Source organism: Dromaius novaehollandiae, chromosome 8 (genome assembly GCF_036370855.1).
Source record: "Dromaius novaehollandiae isolate bDroNov1 chromosome 8, bDroNov1.hap1, whole genome shotgun sequence".
Lineage (NCBI taxonomy): Eukaryota > Metazoa > Chordata > Aves > Casuariiformes > Dromaiidae > Dromaius > Dromaius novaehollandiae.
In genome coordinates, this window is record NC_088105.1 from 16302356 (window position 1) to 16312236 (window position 9881).

Consider the following 9881-nt stretch of genomic DNA (forward strand, 5'->3'; position numbering starts at 1 on the left):
AAAAGATCAAACTGTGCAATCCTAAAACATCTTACTCAGAATTATTCACCAGAGAAATGATTTGCAGGACCAGGTCAAATGACAGAAGGCTGACACCACAGCCCACTGAAAACAGTGAATATTCTCTCCCTGATTCTGTAGGCTTTGAGCCAGGATTTGAGTGAACACAGAGATTAAGTTACCCTCTTGTCTCTAAAGAAAGCACAACTTTCAGAATGAGACAGAATATATAGGACAGCCATGCCATTCTGTGCATTGGACTTCATTCTTCAGAGCTGCTAATCCAAGCACCTGGCACATGCATTAAATTGACTTCAAAATATTTCTTTCTCCTTCACCCAAATACAGGACACAAATTATACTATTGGAATTTCCAGAAGCTACTGTAGTGTGGGAGACTTTATTCAGTTATTCTGCAATGTTGAACAATTCTTCTGCACTTCTCACTTGATGTAGACTTATCCCGACATATACCTATATACATATCCTTGTCTTGCCTTCAGATAACCAGTACTTTCATATTTATTTAAGTCATTCAAACCTATAGAAAGCTACTCTCCATGGTTACACATTCTAGCAAAAGCAGTTATCACAATTTTTGCTTTGATTTTCCTTTACAGTAAAACATTTCTCCGGAGTAGTTTTTATGTTATGAATTTGTACCTTTTTATGCTACTTTTTTGTCACAGCCACAGACCAAAAACTATATTGCTTGAAACTCATAACTGTATGATTATTTTGCCCGCTGTTCCTCTAATTTCAGAACAATGAATTTACTGCAATCACTGAAGTCATGGCTTGCATATTACTGTAAGGATACTTCACTCTAAAAATTGATTTTATCATAACAAATTATATCAAACAGATTTGATTCCAATTTGTGCTAATATGATTAGTATTAGAAATGATAGCTTCTTGATTGCATTCAATTCTAGATCAAGTGTGCTTCTGATTTTGGAAATGGGATTCCTATTGAGCATCCTTTGAAATATGCGATACTTGCTACTGCAAGGAACAGAAGTCTGACCCAGCTTGACAAGAATCAGTGTTATTTTCTGGTTTGCCATCTTTTCGAATTGGACTTTAACAGAGGATAAAAATATTGTCAATGATTATTTTATAACTGGAAAATAAAAATCAGATATGCTCCCCTTTTACACTTCATTTACACAGCTCAATACAGATTTCTGAGTCTGAACAGATGCAATGTTTTGAATCTGTGAGACTGCTGCATACAGCAAATAAATGATACGGGAAGGAACAAGCTAAGAAATGGTTATCAAACTGCAAATATAAGCAGTCACTGGGAGATAGGTGGTAGTTTTTATTTTTGACTTTATGAATATTTATTTCACCATTTTTCTTCAGGAATTTTGACTTACCTGAGAGTAAATGACCAAGTAGCTTGCTGTAGCCACATGTAACCTGATCATACCACAGAGATACAATAGTGAACAATCTATAATAAGAATTTTTCCTGAATAATTAATTATCTGGTAAAATATCAAAATGTTACCCAATATCCTAAAATAAAATGTTACATATAAAAAACAGACAGCACAAGTTACTATCACATATTGACATATAAACACATATATGCTCATGATTTCTGTTTAATTCATAGTGGATAATTAACTTGATCAAATAAATACACACATATCCCATTATAATGAGAAGCTATGAATGTAGTCTCAGTAGAGAAGGCAAGAATAAATTTAGAAACTAACCAACTTTGCAGCTTAGAGGTGAATATTTTTTATCTGCAAAGATAATTGCATAATTACTGCTCAGGCTGCAGCCCTAAATGTTAGACAACACCTGTCATTTTATTTTTCTGATTGTCCAGCACAGTATTATTTGCTGTTATTATTACAAGCAAAAGTGGTCTACAGAAAAGAAAGTTATGTGCCTTTTAGTGTGTTAGATGTAAAATGCTGCCACTGTGAGGCTCTGGAAGTGGTAAATATCAGTTCTGTAAAACATACCGCTGTCTGTCTGTGTTTTTATTGTGAAGATGCTTTGCTACTATTATATGAGGCTATATCGATAAGCCTTCATTACATTAGCAAAAGTAATTTTCTTCATTTTGTCAAAACCTTTCAAATCAAGCCCTCAGACAGACACGTTTTTGTGAATCTGACTGGAGCAAATTAGGAAGTTATAGGTGCTGCTGTTCTTTACAAGCGATCAAAATGGTTTATCCACCCATGAGTGCTTTCTACATAGAACAATGTTGGACCTGTCCCAAGTAAATTCATTTCTTCTGCTATTTAACCTTTAATAAAGCACTAACATGATACTCAATACGTAGTAAACAGAGTTTCAAAACACTAATTTAAAAGCACTGATGTTGTTGTGGATGGACCTAAACCTACAAGCTCTCCAAATCAGAAATTACTAAAACAGTTGGCAGTTAATCTGGCTTGGAGTACTCTGGCCATTTATAAGTGATGTCCAGATCTAGAGATCTTTTTGCCCTGTTGTACTGTAATAGCAACAGGAGAAATCTGGAGAACTCTGAAGTTTGGTTGTGTCTTTGAATCTATTCAAACTGTCTAAATTCGATGTATTTCCAGAAGGCACTGATGAAATCTGATGAAACCTGGAATATTTGGATTAAATTTCTTGGATTTCCTCATCTGGATCTGTCTGAAATATAAAAATAGTCTTTTATGGTCTGTTAGACTTTTTGTCTTTAGCAAAACTAAAAAATGAAGCAATACATAATATTGGTGAAAAAAGAATTTTATATGTCAGGTTCAGCTCAGCATAATCCTAGAAATGCCCAAAGTTGTTTTGCTTTATTTTTTTGTTTTTTGTTTGTTTGTTTGTTTTAGGACAGTGTATTAGTGGAGAAGGCCATTTTTTGATGCAGATTCTCCAGTAAGTAGTTTCCACAGGGCCTTTCATCCTCTGAAAAACTGTGCTATTAGGTTAAATAACATTTCATTACAAAAGCCTTTCACTGAAAATAGGTTGAATCCTCTATTTTCTTTTGTTACTTTTTTCAGCATCTTTGAACTTTTGTTTTCTCTGTACCATTTTTACATGTGTAAAGCCAGTCTGTGCAGTATCCTAAAGACAGTCTTACTAGCATAACATATATTTGTTTATAAGAGATCCCTCATTATATATAAAGCCTAGAACTGACCATATCTTATTCTCAGCTGCTTTTCTCTATTAACTTTTATTCCTTTTATTAGTTCTTTTTGTGCAAACTTGTCCCTTCCTAAGGAAAAAAATATGCTACACGATAGCACTCCTGAGCTATGACTGACTCAGCGCTGGCTCTTTTAGTGACTCCTTTCATAGACCTTTACGCTGCAGCCCACCTTTAACACTTTTCCTCCTTCTATAAGGGCTGCTGTGAGGGGTAACTACACAATAGGCCAAATTTCATACGTAAGGAGAGGTGAATATCTCTTCTTGGGTAATTTATATCTTTAATCAATGCCCTCCAAGAGCTCAGGTTAGCTGCACAAATACTAAGCAGCTGGTCCACTACTTCCTCGTAACTATTGAGTTCTTATAAGCGGAAAAAGCTACTCACACGATATCACCGCACTGACAGGCCTGAGGGCGCTCACGAGCCTTAACGGTCTTAACGGCCCCGCCCCGCCCCGCCCCGCCCCGCCCCGCCCCGCCGCGCGCGGGCTCCGCTTCAGCTGCGACCTCGGCACAAGGAGCCCCTCCCCACGCGGCGCTGTGCCGGTGCCGCTCCGGCGGCAGCGACGCTGGCTTTCGATAAGAAAGGGGAATCTCAGTGCTTGGTGATTATTATTATTTTCCTTCTGGCATGGCTCCCTTTTGCACTGGGGTCTTGCAGGGCCGGGGTTAAGGAAGCTTGTCAAAGCTGCTTAAAATGTAGAAACCAAAATGAAGCCCTGGCCCTTGGGGTAAGAGTCACCTCTCGTGCTGCTCACAGAAAGTGCAGTTTTTACTGGTTTGCCTTTGTGTCAGTCATTATTTGAGCGAATCAAGTAGCATATGAAGTTAGTTATGTGCTCAGTTTGCCATTATGCATAGCATTAGGTTATATCTTATTGGGATACTTGGTATTAACCAAAGGCAGGCAAGATGTTTTGAGGAGAAACACTGTGCTTGAAAAGGAGTGTGGGTCGGTGGTCGCAAGGCTGTCCAGATGTTGCCATAGCGCTGCGCGGGGGGGAAGGGAGAGAGGGCAACAGGTCTGAAGCTCTCTCCAGGGTTTCCAGAGAGTTGCTGGATTAGCATGGCCTTTAGCATGGCTAGCACGTTGCTGCTTTTCCTAGCTCAGGGTTCAAACTCTTTCCTGCCCAGAATATGCCCTAAACATATGCTGAAGAATGTTCTCTCATTTTTCTCTGATAATGTTTGAATGTATATTTAAAATTAACTGGGTTTGTGTGGGGAATGGTGGTTTCCTGCTGGAGCAGCCTAGTCATCAGGGAGAGGACTGGCTCCACTTGTGGTCTGGTGTGGGGAATGTGCACCTTACGCAAGAGGTGGCAGCTTCCATAGGACTTGCAGATGTCTTTCCTCCCCTAAGTATCCTACATTCTGATGGTTGGTAAACACTTGTTGGAGGTGGAGGAAATAAACCTGGGAGCCTCAGGCAGAGGAAGGAATGAAACCCATACCTCTGGGATTTTGGTCAAATGCTCTCCGGTGTCTGAATCCCTAGGTAAAGGGGAGAAATGCTTACTAATGTGTACTGAGCCTAACTTTCCTTTCCTTTTTGTTTCTCTTCACAAATGCAGTAATGAAACTTTTAGTTCTGATGTAATAATTCATGTATAATGCTATGAAATGCTTTGGGTTTTATTTAGTGGGGAAAAGATTTAGTCCAAATTAAAGAGGCAAATATTTAGTAATACAAAAATATCTTATTTTCCTCAAGTTTTTGTCAATCACTTTCTGCTTCTTAAAATGTCATATCTTTCCTCAGAGACGGACAAAAATGTGACTCGGATACTAAACAAATACAATGCTGAGGTCCATAATTTAAGAGAACAAGGTGGAGAATGACGTTGAGTCCAATGAATTCGGATAAACAATTTCTGAAATCACTTAATTGAGCAAATGATTTGCAAACCGAATAATAGATAGTTAAAATTATTTGCAGTAGCAGTACAAATAGTTTTATTCTTGTCCCAGTAGTATCTCATACTTTTACGTCTTGCAGGGAAATGTTTTCAACTGATCCAGAGAGGACCTTGACATGTTCCGTTGCTCGCAGCGTTCTTTGTGATGCTAACATTTCCTCCACTGCATGCTGTAAGCATGTTCTCTAAAGACAACTGACATGTTGTTTTCTGAATGTCACTCAGGCATAAGAAAAATCCAAGCCAAAGATATGTTAAATATATTTTTAAAAGTTCAGATACTGTTAAGGCCCTAACCTTAACTGACAAAAGCAAGAGAATTTGGAAGTGAAGCTTGCTTTTTTTATTTTTTTTCCCCCCATTCTTAGTCCCTGCTCTTGTGATGGATTATTGTAGGAATTCCACGAAGCTGTTAGTCTTGCAGTTTCATGGAACGCTCTATAATACTAAAGAACAGCAGAACCCTGACAACAGGGAGGAAAAAAAAATTAAGCTCCTCTTTCTACTACCAACTTGTATCCACGTGCTGTGGCCCAATTCCTGGAAATATTTATGCATGTCTTTAACTTCCTTATTATGTGGGATACCACTAAAATGTGTTTAAATGGACTAATTCATAGTATTGAAGTTAAGCAGAGGCATAAACCTGTACAATCAGGGTTTAACATATCATTTATACCAATTCTATTCTGTTCTAAGAGACTCTAAAGATGATCAGGTATGTTAGTAGAGTACGAACGAAATATCCCTGTAGGAACTGAGCTTTACCTTGTTTGTTGTCAGTTGTTTAAATCTGAAGCAGTTGGATTAATGATCAAGAGTGCAAATGGTCAAAAGATGAAATGACAGTTTGAATATTTCACAAATATGGAACTGCCATGTATGTGAAATACATCCTGAACATAGGTTATTATTTTGCTGATTGGCACAGAATGAAAAGACCTACTCTTGGTATTTCAGGTTACAACAGATACCGTATTTCTTCTGTGCTTCCAAATTAGGATACTTCATGTTTAGCACTACTTTAAAGTAACTCTGTAGGAGATAGCAACAAAGTATACCAGGATTTTGGGTTTTATTGCTCATGTATTATGCTGCTAATGTAATAAAGCAGAGGTTTTTAAAGGGAAGCAGACTCCATCAATCCTCTCACAACCATGCTAATAACATTTAAAACACAGTTCCACACTTTTACAGGTCACCTCAATGGGATGATAGTTTGTCCAGAGTGTAAATCCCCTTGTGTGTCAGTTGACTCAACTATGAAATGCAGGGGGAGTGAACACGGTGGTGCGAGCACAGGCTGGTATCTGCATCACTGCTTCCCTACTCAGCTCTGATGCTGACATGTGTCAGATGGAGGCTGCTGCTTGCTCTGTGGATCATAGGGGTGTATGTCCTGGGGTAGCTCTTCACCTGTAGTGCTAATGACAGTCCTGTTCAGAGAGAGCTTTCTTTTCAGACCCTCCACAATGCTGTTGTTTTTCTCTCTCTGAGTAACACTGTTTGGATAACTGGCCAGTTGCTAATATCAGAAGTCAGAATACCAGTATGCCCACATATGGTATCATCTTATAATATTCTATTTGCACTGTGTCATGTATAGATGAAATTCAGTATGTGCTCCTTTTTAAATCCTCTGCGAACTTATTCTGACCCTATGCCTAGGTACATTTTGATCTTCTATGATTGAATATCAAAACAGAATAGCAATAGGAGGCTGGACAGGCAAATAAACCTCTACGCCTTCCCCAGAAGGAAGTACTATACTCTGTAAACTTCAACAGAGGTACATAATGTATTCAAGAGTTCATGTGCTCAGCTTTCAGAATAGTGTTGTCCAGTGTGCAAATTCCTTTGTGGTGAGTATCAATATGGACTGCAGCTTCACACGTCTCAATGCTACTGCTCTGTCTTTAATCAAGTTGTGCAATAATTACACTTGAGCAACTTTCAAGACAAGGAGGCCTACAGACTCTAAACTGTGAAGTCCTTCTGTGATCCTTATTCTTTTATGTGCCCTGATTTTGCATTACATATTGTTTGAAAGGGAAACAGGATCACAGGTGAGTGATGTTTACGCTAACACGCATTGAAGAGATGACTGGGACTGAATCGATATTGTCTGTAGCAACCTTCAAGTTCAGCAGCCTCTCCAAGGGAGTACAGCAGGCATTAACCAGGTGTCTGTGTATTGCCATTTAAGAGCAAGCAGTGGTGGCAGTGCTTTCACTAGGCCTAGGGAGAACCCTTCCCTGCCTGTAGGTGCTTCTGTGCTACTGTTGCAGTATGTGTGTTAGCGTTACTTTTGCATTACTGAAAGTGAAATCCAGTATATGGCACTGGGAAATTGGAATCTGAGGTTTCTGAAAAATGCTTAGTTTGGAGGGAAATGTATCAAATACGCTTAAAATTGATGCATGAAAAATATTATATTTTATGGTTTGTTACTTATGCACTGATGTTTGTATTGTTTTGTAATGGATTTGTTTTCATCACTGGAATACTCACTGTGTAGACTCTGCAGTAAAGAGGGTGATAGGCTGATACACAGGTACAACATATGTACTCTAACTCACCAGCCTAATAGCATCTTCTTTATGAAGACATTTCTTTCTGCTGTAGCTGTGAATCTTGAAACACTTATTTCTTATTTCACTCTTGCCTGTAATTGTATCACAGCAATGAAATTTTGCCCAAATTCACACTGTAACTGTGAACAGGATCAAAGTCTGTGGTGTAATTAAACCCATCCCACTCACAAGAATTCAATCTCTTTCCCCAAAGCTACCTCAAATATATAAAATGAGTTTGCTTGTATTTACTGTTGTCGTCTGTTTCCCATTATCTATATTTTGAGACCTATATAAGAAGAAACATTCAGTAAAACATTTTTATTAGACGTTTTTAAGCTACATAGGAAAAATGAGAAAGCATTCAGCAAGTAGGGCAGTGGTTTAAGTGAATTAGATGTAGCCAAGGCAGCATTTGCACCCTAGATCATATGGTATGATGGTGAAGCGGTGCAGTTTCACAGCCCTATCAGCAATGACTGCATCCAGCTGTGTGGTAGTAGGTTAAATTTCAACTTAAAGCCAAAGAAGACAGATTCAGTCCAGAGCCTAAGCCTTGAGCCATGACCTTTTCTTTTTTTTTTCTGATGATGCTGTTAATCATTCTGTCTAAAAAACAAGTCTGCCAGTTTGTGCCAGTATTCCTTCAAAACTACTACTGCATGCTTGGGATTAAAATAACAGGGTGGGCATTGCATGCTGTAGGGACTGCTAAATCCATTTTGCATCCTAACTCTGCTACTTGGGCTTTCTGGATTCAGTGAATCTTAAAATGCTGCTCACATGCCTGGGTAGCTGTTCTGTGGCACGGGCATTTGGAACAACTGTAAAGGCTTCATGATTCTTATGGATACTTCACAGTCTTATTTATAAGAGTGATTAAAGTGTTTTTGCCAGCTTTTCTGAGCTCTGCTGGGAGGATTTTCCATTTAAAGTGTCAGCAGAATTTTTGGATTTGGGACTGTGGTTTTCTTTAGCCTCGTTCTCAAATACTTAAGTTGTTTTGGCATAGAAAATAACAGTCCAGTTGGCCAAAACCTGGCTAACTTGTAAGAAAACAGAGTATCATAGTGGAGAATGTAGGCAACTACAATTGTGCACCATGATCTATACCTATTATTAGCCAATTTAAAAATCACAAATGCATGTGACATGGTAGAACAGTATCTGAATTTCAGCAATAACATCTACAAGTAAGAATTGTGAAATTAAGGACTTTTTTAGAATAGTAAAATAACTGTTTTGACAAATGTGCTAGGATGCTGGCAAGTAAGCTACTGCGTCCTGTGGTTTTGTACTTTATACATCCTCCTCTAAAACATGGCCAAAGACCCTTCTTAATAGAATAAGTGATGTGTTTGGAACTAATTTCCAGCTGATTAGTCATCTTCGAGTTCTCCATTCTTTCAATGGCTACATATAACTGAAGTATTGGCAATGCTACCTATTTTATTTACTGAGAGCAAAGCCTTCTCTGCTCTATGTAGGTCCAGCTGTGCTTATCAAATAACAGCAAAACTATCACCAACTTGGAATCTGTGAGACAGTAGAGGAAAATAGAGCTTCCGTCTTTATTAGAATCTTCAGGCAGCATCGTTGTATTACTACAAAATCCCGGTGGCGTGAAAAGACTTTTATAGCAGTTGTTCTCATAACTTAAGGAGTACATCTGAGCACACAGCTACCCTTCGTTAGCACCTTCTTAATCATTTCAGTGCCTGCAGGACAGCGTATTTTGCATTGCTCCATTAAAAGTGATGGACACATTGAGAAGATATGATCTGCAGCATTTTAACAAATAAAACAGTTTTAGTCCTTTATCAGTTTGTTGAAAATAGGCACAGACACATAGCACAACACATCTGACTTTAAGAGAAAAAAAAATGTGTGTGTGTGTGTGTGTGTGTGTATGTGTATATATATATATATATATATATATATATGTATATATATATATATGTATATATATATGTATATATATGTGTATATATATATATATGTGTGTGTGTGTATATATATATATATATATATATATATATATATATATATATATATATATATATAAAATGAATAAATCTTTCATTTCTTCATCCATGAGAACTAAGGCTTCTCTGCCACTAGAGGGTGAGACAAGTACAAACCAGGTATTGAAGTCCTAGTCATTTCTGTGGAGGGTACAACTGCAAGTTAATGTGCAGACAGGACCTCAAGCATTATCTTGTTT